Source organism: Salvelinus namaycush, chromosome 4, assembly GCF_016432855.1.
Source record: "Salvelinus namaycush isolate Seneca chromosome 4, SaNama_1.0, whole genome shotgun sequence".
NCBI classification, from domain to species: Eukaryota; Metazoa; Chordata; class Actinopteri; order Salmoniformes; family Salmonidae; genus Salvelinus; species Salvelinus namaycush.
The window spans coordinates 42,732,677-42,748,654 of NC_052310.1; positions in this window are offsets into that span (position 1 = coordinate 42,732,677).

Here is a 15,978-nt window from a genome sequence, read left to right on the forward strand (position 1 = left end):
AACACATTTCTTTCTCCAGATGTGAATGAATGCTATTGTGGAAAAGTCACATGTTGCCTCAATATTGTCTCTTGATTTCAGAAGGCTACATGGTAATGTGGTAATGCAGTGGTAATGTGGTAATGCAGTGGTAATGCAGAGTTAATGGCCAGGGGTGTTCTGTAGGAGCCCACGATCCATTGTTGCTTGTTACTTGCATGTCCAAGCGGCAGGATATGCACTAACTGCATTTGTTTAGGGGATTTTGTTTTCTCATGAGGAGACTAAACAATGTGTGCAGCATCAGAGAGGGCTGGGTTGGCAGCATTCTCACACACGCACTCAGACACACACACTTAAGTTGCCTGAATACGGATGGGCTCTCTAAGTGTCTGATCCATGCTGCCTCTAACTTTGCTGCTCCAGAGATGGGGAATTGATTGGACTTTAATTCCTGAGGGCCAAATAGTTTCATAACCCCCCCCCCCCCCCCCCCCCCTGCTTCGAGTGAAAGCAGACATCGGTTAGTAAGGGTTATTTCTCAGAGAGAGAGACTCTTATTGTGACACATTTCCTGCCCTGCTCTATTCCACTTTACCTTGTGTGGGCTCTATTTTTAGTCCAGCTCAGGGAAACAGGTTGTTCGGAAAGAATAGGAGGATGTCTACTTGCCATGTAGACAAACAATCCGCGGTCTAGCAGGAGTTAGCCGCTACGCTGTACAAGGAGAGCGAGGGATACAATTGAAGTGGGTCAGCCACAGAAAAGACCAGAGAAGATACACAGTACTGGAGCAGTATGCTGGTGTTTCCAGTGAATGGGTCTGCGTAGGAGCGGGCCAGGCTCCTCAGGTGGATTTGAGTCTCCCAATCAGAGGTCATGTGTGTAAGGTGGTGGATCCAAGTGGTAGGACCTGACTGTTTCTTAGGTGGAGCAATGCTAGAGGAAAGTTACAACCTCAGCTCCAACAGAACTGCAGGTCTTTGGCTCTTCGCTTTGTTTTGGGGTCTTGTTGTAGCCCAACTGCGTTCACCGTTTCTTGCACTGTCAGATTGATAAATTAGTTTAGCACTCAGCTATCTAAACTTGCTATCATGTTCGAATTACTGGCTGGAGGGCCCACATAAATTATGTTAGTCAGTTTCAATTAAATGTCATTAAAAACATTTCTATCCACCCTATGGCAAAATGTGTACAATTACAGGAAATAGTTATACATTTGCTAAATCTCTTCTCCACCCAATGGCAAAATGTGTAGAATTACAGCAAATTTTCTTTAAAACTGCAACATTTTTCTCTACACCCCATGGGGGGGATGCTCAGACCCTCGAGCAACTGCGGCCCCTCATGATTCTTTGTGGCCCCCACCCCCATCAACGTTGCCCTTCCTGTATTAGACTGTAGATGCTGTGCTGTTGAACTATGTACAGTATTTGAGGATTATGCTTTCAAAATGGTGGGGTTTTATTTATGGATGATAGGTTTGTACTGGCTACCTGAATTGGCTGGTATAATGCGACTCCATTTGAATATGAATGTTTTGAGATGTTTTGGTTTTAATGAGCTACATGTTTGAGCCTTGAATCAGTACAAGCTGAGCGAGCGCTATGCTCCGAATGCCGACCCCGATACCAGGGGAAGGACGTTGCCTGAGATAAGGAGGGGTGTACTTCTTTGAGACTCCATTGATCTGCCGCTTCCACACTCCCACACTGCATACCTGCAATCCCACTTCAACCCTTATTAATTCACCGGGAGAGGATTCTTAGCAAATAGCCCACCATGCTAGCTCACGCACACACACACACACACACACACACACGGAGTTGCTACGTAATAAGAAGTTAGCATATCACTTAAAGAGACAATGTGCTGATCAAACAATTAACAAGTCGCCACCCAGCCACTGATTTGGTAAGTACACTCCCCTACGTATTTGTTTGGAAATGTCACGGCCGTTGAAAGAAGAGGACCAAGGCGCAGCGTGGTGAGCGTACATTCTCTTTTTATTAGAAAAGACGCAGAACAAAACAATAAACACTACAAAACAAACCGTGAAGCTGAAGGCTAAGTGCCATAAACAAAGTCAACTTCCCACAAAGACAGGTGGGAAAAAGGGCTACCTAAGTATGGTTCTCAATCAGAGACAACGATAGACAGCTGTCCCTGATTGAGAACCCTACCCGGCCAAAACATAGAAATACAAAAAATAGAACTAAAAACATAGAATACCCACCCCAAATCACACCCTGACCAAACCAAATAGAGACATAAAAAGGATCTCTAAGGTCAGGGCGTGACAGAAAAGTGAAGCTAAAACTTTTGATTTGGCTCTATACTCCACCATTTTTTATTTGAAATCAAATGTTTCATATGAGGCGACAGTATTTGAGGGTATTTTCCTACATATCTGTTTTATCGTTTAGAAATGACTCTACAAACTTGTTGGATGCATTTGCAGTTTGTTTTGGTTGTGTTTCAGATTATATTGCGCCCAATGGAAATGAATGGTAAATAATGTATTATGTCATGTTGGAGTCACTTTTACTCGAAATTAGAATATAATATGTTTCTGAACACTTCTGCGTGAATTTGGATGCATCCTACCATGATTACGGATAATCTAGAATGAATCATGAATAATGATGAGTGAGAAAGTAAGAGGCACAAGGATCATACCCCCTCAAATTATAACCTCCCCTGTTAATGGTGAGAGGTTAGAATGTCTTGCAAATGCATCCAGCAAGCAAGTTTGTCGAGTCGCAAGCTTGACGTAGTCATTGCGTGCTAGGAATATGGGACCAAATACTAAACTTTTGACTACTTTAGTTCACATTTACACAGCCTATAGAAAGTCTACACTCCCTTAAAATTAAAAATCACAGTGGGATTGAAATTTATTTTATTGTAATTTTTTGTAATTGATCTACACAAAATACTTCATAAGGTCAAATTAAAAAGAAAATTCTACACATTTTTACCAATTAATACAAATGTAATAACTATATAAATATAGTCGTTGCATAAGTATTCACCCCCTTTGTGTAGGCAAGCCTAAATTAGTTCAGAAGTAAAATTTGTCTTAACAAATCACATAATAAGTGATATGGACTCACTCTGTGTGAAATAATAGGGGCTTTGACATGATTTTTTAATGACTACACCTTCCTCTGTTCCCCATACATGCAACATCTGTAAGGTCCCTCAGTCAAGTATTGAATTTCAATAAAGAACGGCAGTGATTGGTAGATGGGTAACATTAACAAGACATTGAATATCTCTTCAAGCATCGCCAAATGTATAATTATGCTGTGGATGATGTATTAAACAGCCCAAACACATCAAAGATGCAGTGGTCCTTCTGAACTGAGCTGCAGGACAGGAAGGAAACTGCTACGGGCTGTCAAAATATGTCCATTGGTGATTTTAAAACAGCTAGAGTTCAATGGCTGTGATGGGAGAGAACTGAGGATGGATCAACAACATTGTAGTGAATAAACAATAATGACCTAAATGACAGAGTGAAAAGAAGAATAAAAATATACAGAATATTCCAAAACATGCATATGTATGTACCAATGCAGTAAAGTAATAATATTAAAAAACATTGCAAAGGAATACACTTTTGTTGTAACGGCTGTCGTAGTCGTTCTCCTCCTCAGACGAGGAGGAGCATGGATCGGACCAAGATGCGGATTGGTAAGTATTCATTATTTAATGGAAAAACAACAAACACTACAAAATACAAAAACCAACAAACGTGACTAACCCGAAACAGTCCTGTGTGGCCCAAACACTGACACAGGAACAAACACCCACCAAACACAAGTGAAACCCTGGCTGCCTTAGTATGATTCTCAATCAGGGACAACGATTGACAGCTGTCTCTGATTGAGAATCATACCAGGCCGAACACAAAATCCCAACATAGAAAATCAAACCTAGACCAACCCACCCAACTCACGCCCTGACCAACTAAAACAAATACATGACAAAGGAAAACAGGTCAGGAACGTGACATTTGTCCTAAATGCAAAGCCTTATATTTGAGAAATTCAACACATCACTGAGTAATTGCCTCCTTAATTTCAAGCGTGGTGGTGGCTGAATCATGGTATGGGAAATGCTTGACATTGGCGAAGACTGGGGAGTTTTTTTAGGTTAAAATGAAACGGGATGGAGATAAGCACAGGCAAAATCCGAGAGGAAAACCTGCTTCAGTCTGCTATACAGACACTGGTAAAGGAATGGACCTTTCAGCAGGACAATAATCTACAACAGAAAGCCAAATCTACACTGGAGTTGCTTACCAAGTGAATGTTCCTGAGTGGCCAAGTTACAGTTTTGACTTAAATCGGCTTGAAAGTCTATGGCAAGACTTGAAAATTGCTATCTGGCCATGATCTCCAATTTTTAAAAGAATAATGAGCAAATATTGCACAATACAGCTCTTATGAGACATATCCAAGAAGACTCTCAGTTGTAATCACTGCCAAAGGTGTTTCTAAAATGTCGGGTTGTATTTAATCAAGGTATATTAGTGTTTAATTTTTCAATAATCTTACACAAAAATGTACATTTTTCTTCCACTTTGACATTACAGAGTGTTAGGTGTACTGCAGATCATTGACAAATAAGAAAATTAAATACATTTTAATCCCACTTTATAACAAAATAAAATGTGAAATCCAAGAGGGGTGTAGCCTTTTATCTAGGCACTGTAAGTTAATTTGTCCGAACTTATGACACCGTCAAATGGGTGGACTAGATACATAAAGTGCTTTTATTTCTAAACGGTAAACAGGTATGTATAAAAATGCTGTCAAAATAAAGGTGACATTCTGTACTGTCGCCTCATATGAAACATTTGAATGCTGGAGTATAGAATAAAATGTAAAGTTCTAGCTTTACTGAGGAAATAAATACGTAGGGGAGTGTGGCTGAGGGATGGGGCGGGAGAATTTGAACTACTCTGAAATTCATAGACAGTGCGATGGATGTAAAATTACAGTTTTAATTATGTTTTGAGGTGCTACAGTGTTTGTTTACAATTACATCGTTTTTTCAGTGGGTTCTGATGGGGTTAGACAATTGAACTAAGCATATGGGCATTCATACAGTTGAAGTCGGAAGTTTACATACACTTAGGTTGGAGTCATTAAAACTCGTGTTTCAACCACTCCACAAATGTCTTGTTAACAAACTATAGTTTTAGCAAGTTGGTTAGGACATCTACTTTGTGCATGACAAGTAATTTTTCCAACAATTGTTTACGGACAGATTATTTCACTTATCATTCACTGTATCACAATTCCAGTGGGTCAGAAGTTTACATACACTAAGTTGACTGTGCCTTTAAACAGCTTGGAAAATTCCAGAAAAGTATGTCATGGCTTTAGAAGCTTCTGATAGGCTAATTGACATCATTTGAGTCAATTGGAGGTGTACCTGTGGATGTATTTCAAGGCCTACCTTCAAACTCAGTGACCCTTTGCTTGACATCATGGGAAAATCAAAAGAAATCAGCCAAGACCTCAGAAAAAAAATTGTAGACCTCCACAAGTCTGGTTCATCCTTGGAAGCAATTTCCAAACGCCTGAAGGTACCACGTTTATCTGTACAAACCATAGTATGCAAGTATAAACACCATGGGACCACGCAGCCGTCATACCACTCAGGCAGGAGACGCGTTCTGTCTCCTAGAGATGAACGTACTTTGGTGCGAAAAGTGCAAATCAATCCCAAAACAATAGCAAAGGACCTTGTGAAGATGCTGGAGGAAACAGATACAAAAGTATCTATATCCACAGTAAAACGAGTCCTATATCGACATAACCTGAAAGGCCGCTCATAAAGGAAGAAGCCATTGCTCCAAAACCGCCATAAAAAAGCCAGACTTCGGTTTGCAACTGCACATGAGGACAAATGTAGTACTTTTTAGAGAAATGTCCTCTGGTCTGATGAAACAAAATAGAGCTGTTTGGCCATAATGACCATCGTTATATTTGGAGGAAAAAGGGGGAGGCTTGCAAGCCGAAGAACACCATCCCAACCATGAAGCACGGGGGTGGCAACATCATGTTGTGGGGGTGCTTTGCTGCAGGAGGGACTGGTGCACTTCACAAAATAGATGGCATCATGAGGGAGGAAAATTATGTGGATATATTGAAGCAACATCTCAAGACATCAGTCAGGAAGTTAAAGCTTGGTCGCAAATGGGTCTTCCAAATGAACAATGACCCCAAGCATACTTCCAAAGTTGTGGCAAAATGGCTTAAGGACAACAAAGTCAAGGTATTGGCGTGGCCATCACAAAGCCCTGAACTCAATTCTATACAAAAGTTGTGGGCAGAACTGAAAAAGCATGTGCGAGCAAGGAGGCCTACAAACCTGACTCAGTTACACCAGCTCTGTCAGGAGGAATGGGCCAAAATTCACCCAACTTGTTGTGGGAAGCTTGTGGAAGGCTACCCGAAACGTTTAACCCAAGTTAAACAATGTAAAGGCAATGCTACCAAATACTAATTGAGTGTATGTAAACGTCTGACCCACTGGGAATGTGATGAAAGAAATAAAAGCTGAAATAAATAATTCTCTCTACTATTATTCTAACATTTCACATTCTTAAAATAAAGTGGTGATCCTAACTGACCTAAGACAATGAATTTTTACTAGGATTAAATGTCAGGAATTGTGAAACTGAGTTTAAATGTATTTGGCTAAGGTGTATGTAAACTTCCGACTGCAACTGTATATTCTTCAGGAATCCATGGGTATATATGATGAATTTAAATGTCCTGTTTATACCTGGTTATAACATGCGTTGTGTTTCCTGATCTTGTCCACATTCTGATTGTGCCCAGATTTCATGAGGTTACACATGATGTTGAAATGTGTTTCTTATCCACCGTTGTTCCTGTAAAAAGAAAACGAAGATCATTTAAATAAATGACTATCGCCCCGTAGCACTCACTTCTGTCATCATGAAGTGCTTTGAAGAGGCTATTTAAGGGCCATATCACCTCCACCTTACCCAACACCTTAGACCCACCTCAATTTGCATACCGCCCAAACAGATCCACGAACGACGCAATCTCCCTTGCACTGCACACTGCTCTATCCCACCTGGACAAGAGAAATACCTATGTAAGAATCCTGTTCATCAACTACAGCTCAGCCTTTAACACATAGTGCCCTCCAAGCTCATCACTAAGCTATGGGCCCTGGGTCTGAACCCCTCCCTGTGCAACTGGGTCCTGGACTTCCTGGCGGGCCGCCCCCGGGCGGTGAAGGTAGGAAACAACATCTCCACTTCACTGATCAACACTGGGGCCACACAAGGGTGCGTTCTCAGCCCCTCCTGTACTCCCTGTTCACCCATGACTGCGTGGCCATGCACGCCTCCAACTCAATCATCAAGTTTGCAGATGACACAACAGGAGTAGGCTTGATCACCAACAACGACGAGACAGCCTACAGGAAGGAGGTGAGGGCTCTCGGAGTGTGGTGTCAGGAAAACAACCTCTCAATCAATGTCAACAAACAAAGGAGACGATAGTGGACTTCAGGAAACAGCAGGAGCACCCCCCCCTATCCACATCAACGGGACACAGTGGAGAAGGTGGAAAGTTTTAAGTTCCTCGGCGTACACATCACTGACAAACTGAAATGGTCCACCCACACAGACAGTGTGGTGAAGAAGACGCAACATCGCCTCTTCAACCTCAGGAGTCTGAATAAATGTGGCTTGTCACCTAAACTGTGGCTTGTCACCCAAACTTTTACAGATGCACAGTTGAGAGCATCCTGTCAGGCTGTATCACCGCTTGGTACGGCAACTGCACCGCCCACAACCGCAGGGCTCTCCAGAGGGTGGTGCGGTCTGCACAACGCATTACCAGGGGCAAACTACCTGCCCTCCAGGACACCTACAGCACCTGATGTCACAGGTAGGCCAAAAAGGTCATCACTAACACAGAGAGGCTGCTGCCTACATACAGACTTGAAATCATTGGCCACTTTAATAAATGAAACACTAGTCACTTTAATAATGTCACTTTAATAATGTTTACATATCTTGCATTTCTCATCTCATATGTATATACTGTTTTCTATACTATCTACTGTATCTGAGTCTATGCCACTCTGACATTGCTCATCCATATACTTATATATTCTTAATTCCATTCCTTTACTTAGATTTGTGTGTATTAGGTATTTGTTGTGAAATTGTTAGATATTACTTGTTAGATATTGCTGCGCTGTCAGAACTAGAAGCACAAGCATTTCGCTACACCCCGCAATAACAACTGCTAAACACGTGTATGTGACCAATAACGTTTGATTTGATTTGATTTTACAACAGGTCTAGAGCCTAACTGGCATACGTACGCAACACGTGAGTTTGAAGTTTGGGGAAGATAACTTTCACCATAAAAATGCACCTTCATAATAAAAGCATTACATGCACAATCGCTTTTGCAGTCACTTTGATAATGGGGTTTTCCCGCTAATGGAACGTTGGTGTTTATAGCCTACTGCCGTGTGCACGTTGCTGCTCTTATAATTTGAAGAAACAGCCTAACTACCTTGATCACATCAACAGTGTATTTGCGCAAAATAGTACGCAGCATCATCTGGATATGTGTGCAACAAAAGTTCAACATTCAACTTCTGCTACCATTTCTGTCAAGCCGTCTACGCATACAGTTTGACGCATACCTTCGATAAATCCAACATAACGCCTAACGCACTGCAACTGCCTCTGCCAACGCAATGCTGCAAGGCAAATGCGTCGTCTCATTGGAAATTAATGTACTTCTGGTGTACCAAATGCAAATCCACTGTCGGTGTGATTGAGGCTTAATAGTTTATCAACATTTTAAGCGAAATGTTCTGATCTGTTGCTTCAGCCTCATTGCGTAAAAAAGTTGTTTTGATGCTTGTGGTTGTATTAATTTGGGATCTATCACATCCCACAACTGTCCTGTACTATGTTTGGAATATTTATTTCTCACACAGAATAGAATAGGTCAACTTTTGTACTATGGGAGATAGTACATTGACGTGGGCTTGTGCTTTTGCTGTTCATTAGGCCTACTCATCTTGTTGGCTGACAAAAAGTAAATGTGGACCGTTCTTCCAATATCTTCAATATGCGCTTCGGAATTGGATAAGGACTTGTGCAGTTGCATCCCTGATGTGTCTGTTTTCACTTAGCCTGTGAGAAAGACCCGATCATGTGACAGAGAGCCATGTGAGTGAGAGGTGCTTCGGAGCAAGCAGCACGCATGGAGAAGGGAATTATAATTATTATATTCAGCCCAAGGGCACAACAGCCACTGGCCGGCAAAAGGCATGGATTTTTGGGGGGAATTTACGGCCACACAAAGGGGATGCCGCTGGGAAATTCGAGGCATTATCAAGTACTTGTCAAATTGTGAATGAGAGACTGATGAAGTGTGTACAGCTTGCACAAAAAAACAAAGCAGAGCTCATGCCTTTCATGCAACTTTTTTCAAATCATCATTAGAGTCACATCATGCAGCCTTAGAATGTATTAAAAATCAAAACATATAGTCTGAAATAGACTACATTTTCTTTCTATCATCTTTCTTTAGACCTGTCTAAAATAAATAATGGTATAGGCTATATAACATGGATTTATTAATTTTTAAAATGTAGATCTAAAGGTCTGCATCAGTGGCTTGTAGGCTATGTGTGGAAGCCAGAAGATGCTAAATGTGTTTATGTTAATTACGGTCAATTACAGTTATTTGCTTGACAATCACCATCTGACGAAATTTCGTGACCACCACTGCACTATTCACACCGCATAATTATTTACTCTTGACATAGTTCACTCTAATATATCTACTGCTGTACATATTCTTAGTTTATCTTGTGTATATTCCCCTGGTGTACATATGTATAGATTGCATTTTGATATTGCTACAGTGCTATTTGAGTTGTTAATTGGATTCATCCCGCCATTATTTCTTGCCTTTCTTTTTTGCTGTTTTTCTTTACATTTTTGCTGTTTGACGTTTGACTGCATTGTTAGGATCTAATAACAGAAGCATCTTGCTGCACCATTATAACACCTGCTAAACTTTGATTCATCCATCCACTGTGTCTGCGTTTCCAGGTCCCTCCGTGTATACAAATGATTTGACAGATAGTCTTTTAAAATAATATGTATTTATTTTAAGAAACATTTTGATGACATAAGTCAATGGTGCCCCCCTGTCAATTATTTTAGATGGGAATTATAATGATGATCTAGAGGGTGTAACTGTCCAGCATGGAATCCCGGCCCTAGTGTGTTTTAATGTGTACACATGGGCTTGTTACTGTGTTGTCATCAGTTGCTGTTATTACCTTAGCCAGTAACCTCAGGCACCTCAGATACATGATTGGGTTGTGTAGAGGTGTTGGTATCAATAGAGTGGTGGTCAGGCAATGGTGATGGGGGTAGTTGTCAGAACATGTGGGATTGTAGAGGTGTGTGTGTATTGAGGTTACTTTACCGGATTCATCCTATCCTCCTGATAATAACAAATAATATAAAACTGTTCCATATTTCTATAGTGCTCTCAAAGCTGCTATATGAGGACACCCTTTGTGTTGAAATTGTAATTTTCCTTAGTACTCCAATGTTTACCCCCAAATGCGCCCACACTCATATAGCAGTGTGTTTAGCTGTGGGATTGCCTATAGTGACCATTTAAGTGTTTTAAAGCTGTATAGAGAGTGGTCTCAAGGGTAAAGCTTCCTGGAAAACAGACAGATAACCTGCTGTCAATCTGTGACAAACAGAAGGAGACATTACACACTTTCTTGGAATATGAACACGAGTGGCAAGAAATATATAGCATTTGCACCCAAGGCCAATAGTATGGGATCCATTCAATTCAATTCAAGGGGCTTTATTGGCATGGGAAACATATGTTAACATTGCCAAAGCAAGTGAGGTAGATAATGTACAAAAGTGAAATAAACAATCAAAATGAACAGTAAACAGGGATCCATGTCAGTAGGATTAGGAAAACCTTCGCAGCTCTGTGATAAACAGAACTGTTTTGTTTACTAAACTGCCAAGGCCTTGAATCCACCAAGGAATATTTTATTTGCAAACAAGCTCCCTGCCTTGGGTTGTGATACAAATAGTGACTTTGGGGTCCTTTAAACAAGCAACATCTAACTGTAGCTCTACAGGCGTTCTGCTTCCGTCCTTGGAGCAGGAGCATACACACTTACGTGTACGTGTACATCCACATCCAAACAATCAATCAAATATTGATGAGGCGTATAGGAAATGAGTCAAACATGAAAACGGCAGATTATAAATAACATATGACCCTTTCCTTCAAGATAGATGCTCCGTTTCGGCTTCTGCGCTTCTTTAATACAGGGAGGAATTCTGTTCACTTCGAATTGACATTTTCAGAACAAGCTTCCTTCCCTCTTATTTCTCTATGGTTCACTTGTGTTGTGGATGGCATTATAAAATAGTGATACTGAGTCAAGCAAGGCTGCTTTTCAACAGAGAAATGTTTTCGCTTACTGTACCTCCCGTCTGCCCTCATTCACTTCCATTTTCATATGCAGTAGTACCTTATAGTACTAAGTACTGCTATAGTACTAAGGTACCAATACCTAAGTAGTTTCCGTCATATTGCTTCCATCCATCCGCTCCTATCAGCTCTGGACCAGGGGAATGACTAAAGGGGATAGAAGGGGTCAAGCTTTGGAGTGTCCCTGTGGAGAGTAGGGCTGGAGTTGCCTGCCATGATTACCACATCATGTACAATTAATCAATTTACTGATCCAGGTCCTCCTCCGGCTCAAGGCAGCAGACTCTTCACGCGAGGAGCCGTGTGCTGCGCGCTTCTGTACATCACTGCCCTGCGTGGCTAACCGTGATGTCTCTCTCTGGTTGGAGAAGATGTTTGATTTAGAGAGGTTGTGGAAGGTTTTTTTGGTTGAGGAGAAATTGTAGAAGGTATTTTTGTGGTCATTTTTAGTAGATGTCTTTTAGCACATCCCTGAGACAGCATACTGCTCTGCCAAAACATTCTGCTCACATTTCATTCTGTTAATCAGAGTTCAGAGCTAAAGGCTCTTTGACATGCAGAATGTTATCTAAGCACCCACAGGGTGGTCTTAACTATTCAAAGACCAACAGTGTCATGGGTATATGTAGAAGACACATAAGGGACGTTTACCCCTGGACAACACACTCAACAGTCATTTGGTGTCATGTAACTACGGCATGTAAGATACAGTAGTCGGTGCAATAACATTACCTATACGCTACCTGCTGTATTTGTGGAAGTATAAATGCGAGGACCTATTGGATATACCAAATTGAGGTGTTGCAAACATTCGTGTTGCCATAAAGTAAGTAAGTAGCCTTGAACGAGCCTTGGCTTGTGTGAGCTAGAACGGTTAATATCCTGTTTCTGTAGTATGAAGCAGCTTGATGTACAAGTACACCCCCTGGACAGGACGCTAGTCTATCGCAGGGCCTTGCCCCCAATCTAACTCATTAGCGCTGAGAACCAAGGAGAGACTCACAGGTCCCATTTTTATGACCTTTTGTATGACTCCGCCTGGGGTCAAGCTCCCAACCTTTCAGGGCGAACACTCTAACCACAGGGCTACTGTGGTTAGTCTATCTAGAACCTAAAATGGTTATTTGGCAGTCCCTATAGGAGAACCCTTTGAAGAACCCTTGTTGGTTCCAGGTAGAACCATTTTGACTGGACATGCTTGTGGACAAACATGCAGTTTCCAGTTGACAGCTGATGATTATGTTGGTTCTGTCTGTCCCTCTGCACTGTGGGGTCAGAACAACATCTACAGCATAGACTAATTATGTCATTCAGGATGCTACTGTACAACTCTGTGTTTACAACTGTATTGACCAAATAGCTCACTGTATGCTTTGAGCACAAAATGTATGGTGAACCTGGAGTCAAAGCAGTAGCTGAGTTGGAGACCTTTGGTTGTTCATTTATCAGTGCTCCTCTCAGCTGATTGAAGTGTGACCCTCCAAGGCTGCTTGGCTTTTGGCATTTGTCTGCACTCTGGCTCTGTGCGGAGCTACACAAAGGCAGACTGTGTGACTGACTGCCCAGGGAGTTGGAGTTGAAATACCCAGAATAAGGGGTAGAAATTAGTAGGATTTTAGACCAATTGTTATGGCTCTTGTAATTGCTTCAAAGTCCATGAAGTGGAGATCATGTCGCAGATCATGATGGAAAACAGTGGTGCATGATCAACCTCTTATCTGTTAGGAGGGCTGCTGTTAGTGCCTTTATGCTTATTAATCAACTGTAATTGCTTGAGATTAACAAGCTTGGGCATATCTGTCATGATGTCCAGTTCGGCTCTAAGCATCTGCTGTTTTGTTTCAGTGCAGTGATAGGCTATTGGCTAGGTAATAACGTAACAGATTCACATATTTCCACTGAGTTGAATGTTGATCAAATCTTCCTCACGCATTTGCTCTTCCCTTTGCATAGGCTATTGACATAATATGTATTTATCAATATATCAATATGCATGCAGTATGCTACTATTCAAATGCAATATATACTGTATGTTGTAGAACATTTCACATTTCATTTAGCAGACGCTCTCATCCAGAGCGACTTAATCACGGAACTAGTGTACATCAGTTTGTTATATTTCAAATGCACCTGAAACTGTGAAAGGCAGGAGGCTTGAGATGGGATTGAAGTAGGTAGCTTGACATGAATCTCCATGGCAGAGTTGATTAATGTTCGCACCAAGGCAATCCGAGACTAGGCCTTGATTTACGTATGTTTGTCGCCGAGCCTTAATTAAGAAAGGTCGCCTTCAGTCAAGGCCATGGACATCATCCATCTTAATATTAACGAAGATGAATCGGAGTTGAAGGACACGTACTAGTCAGTACGGTAACACATCCATTCTATGTCCATATTTTAAGATCTTATCAGCTCCGTCTGCAGCTAGAGAGAGCTCACTAATCACCTTACAGTCAAGGGACAAGGGCTTGATTTCATTTCCAGAAAAAGCATGTGGCACGCACGCACGCACGCACACACACACACACACACACACACACACACACACACACACACACACACACACACACACACACACACACACACACACACACACACACACACACACACACACACACACACACACACACACCACTCCTGACCCTAACCCCCACCAATAATTAGCCAATCAGCGTTGAGCTGAGCTCAACTGCGGGTTGTCCTGGTGCAGAAAAATGGTCACCAAGGGAAGCCATTTCTGGTCTGTTTGGAGGCCAGTTTGGATTTTGCTTCTCACCAATCAAATCACATCCTAAGCAAAACGTCATTTTTATTTCTGGTCTGATTGTGTTGATGTCCTGCTGTATCTAGCTTGCTAAATTAGCCCTTTCCTAAGCCATAGATGGAGATGGGATTTGGACTAAATCATTGGCTTGTACAAATAATTATGACGGCGATTCTGATCTAACCATAAATTAATATGTTGTGCCACTGGCCTGAGACGGTGGAAGTTCAATATGCAGCCTAGCCCTTTTAGGCTCACGTTAGCTAGCTAACGTAGCTGGTTCAATGTTGCTCATGTGAGGAAGTCAGGCAAGCAAGCATTTTATCTAGGTAGCCTATGACAACAAAAACTAAAAGTGCATTGTATGACAGAGCCATAGACCATTTTGCCAACATGAAAGAGAGGAGGATGGCATTGTCGTTCAACTAGTTTGCATGTAGGGTGAGTCAAAAAATAATAATATTTGCAAGCACATACACACACACACACACACACACACACACACACAGACAGAAATCAGTACCATGGACAGCCACATGTTATTTAACAACATAAATAGTTTTTGGCATCTTTAAGTTGGTTTTCAGAGTATTAAACTATGCATATATATATAGCCTTGTTGATTTGATGATGTTTAAATGTTTCAATTGAAATGGTTCGGGAGTAGCGGAGGCAGCACTCCTGTTGTCTTTGTGCTGACTTGCGGTAACTCTGTGATTCTAAATCAGTAGTTGTTTAGTAAACTGTCAAACAACTTGCTTGACCATTTTGCAGGTCATATAACTGTTTGTTACATGCAATGTTTGCTTTGGGGACTTCACAGGACAGATGTTGCTCTCTGCTTTAGTAATGAATCAAACACACGTGTAGTTGAATTTATTCCACCACTGTGTGACTGTTGTCTTTTTGTTGTCCCGGTCTTAATGTATATCACGGTGGTGTATGAACCAATGGGTTATAGAACAAACAACGCAATTATCACAATATATGTTGTAATATGGCTTTTTTATTGGCTTGGCTTCCTCAGTGATTTTACCCACGCACCCCCACTGCAACCAATCCAAATCAGCCACGGTTTCCATAACCACCAACCAAACCTTTGGATGACGCCACCTCTAATGTCATCACTACAGACAACTCGCTCTGCTATATCAACCTTTATTGTTGTGTTGTAAAATCTAATCTGGGAATCTATAACCCTAGAATAACATTTTAAAATGACCTTGTCTGTACTTTTCTTAACTTTGTGTTGGCATCAGTGGCGATACTATACGAACTGGCAATCACTGATATTCTTCAGACAGAGAGAAACCACAGTATCCAGATTACATAAACCCAGTCCCCAACCAGGCCATGGTAGTCTTGTCTGGCTCACTGGGCCTGAAGAGTATTACGCAATTTGTATGGAATCATGAGCTGTTTTGGTGGAATCACGCACTGAGCACATCAGAAAGTCATAAAACATTGATGGCTGCTATGGGAGTTCTCAGAAGACGGTCCAACTCCTGCAGATGTGGAGGAGAGGAGTATGATGCTGGAGGAATGCACTGAACTGGCTTTTTTCACTAGCCACTGTAGTCTATTGAAAAACCTAGTATAGCATCCATGTAGTGGTCATATGCAATGTACATGGAAATACACCTGGTGAATTCACTGTGT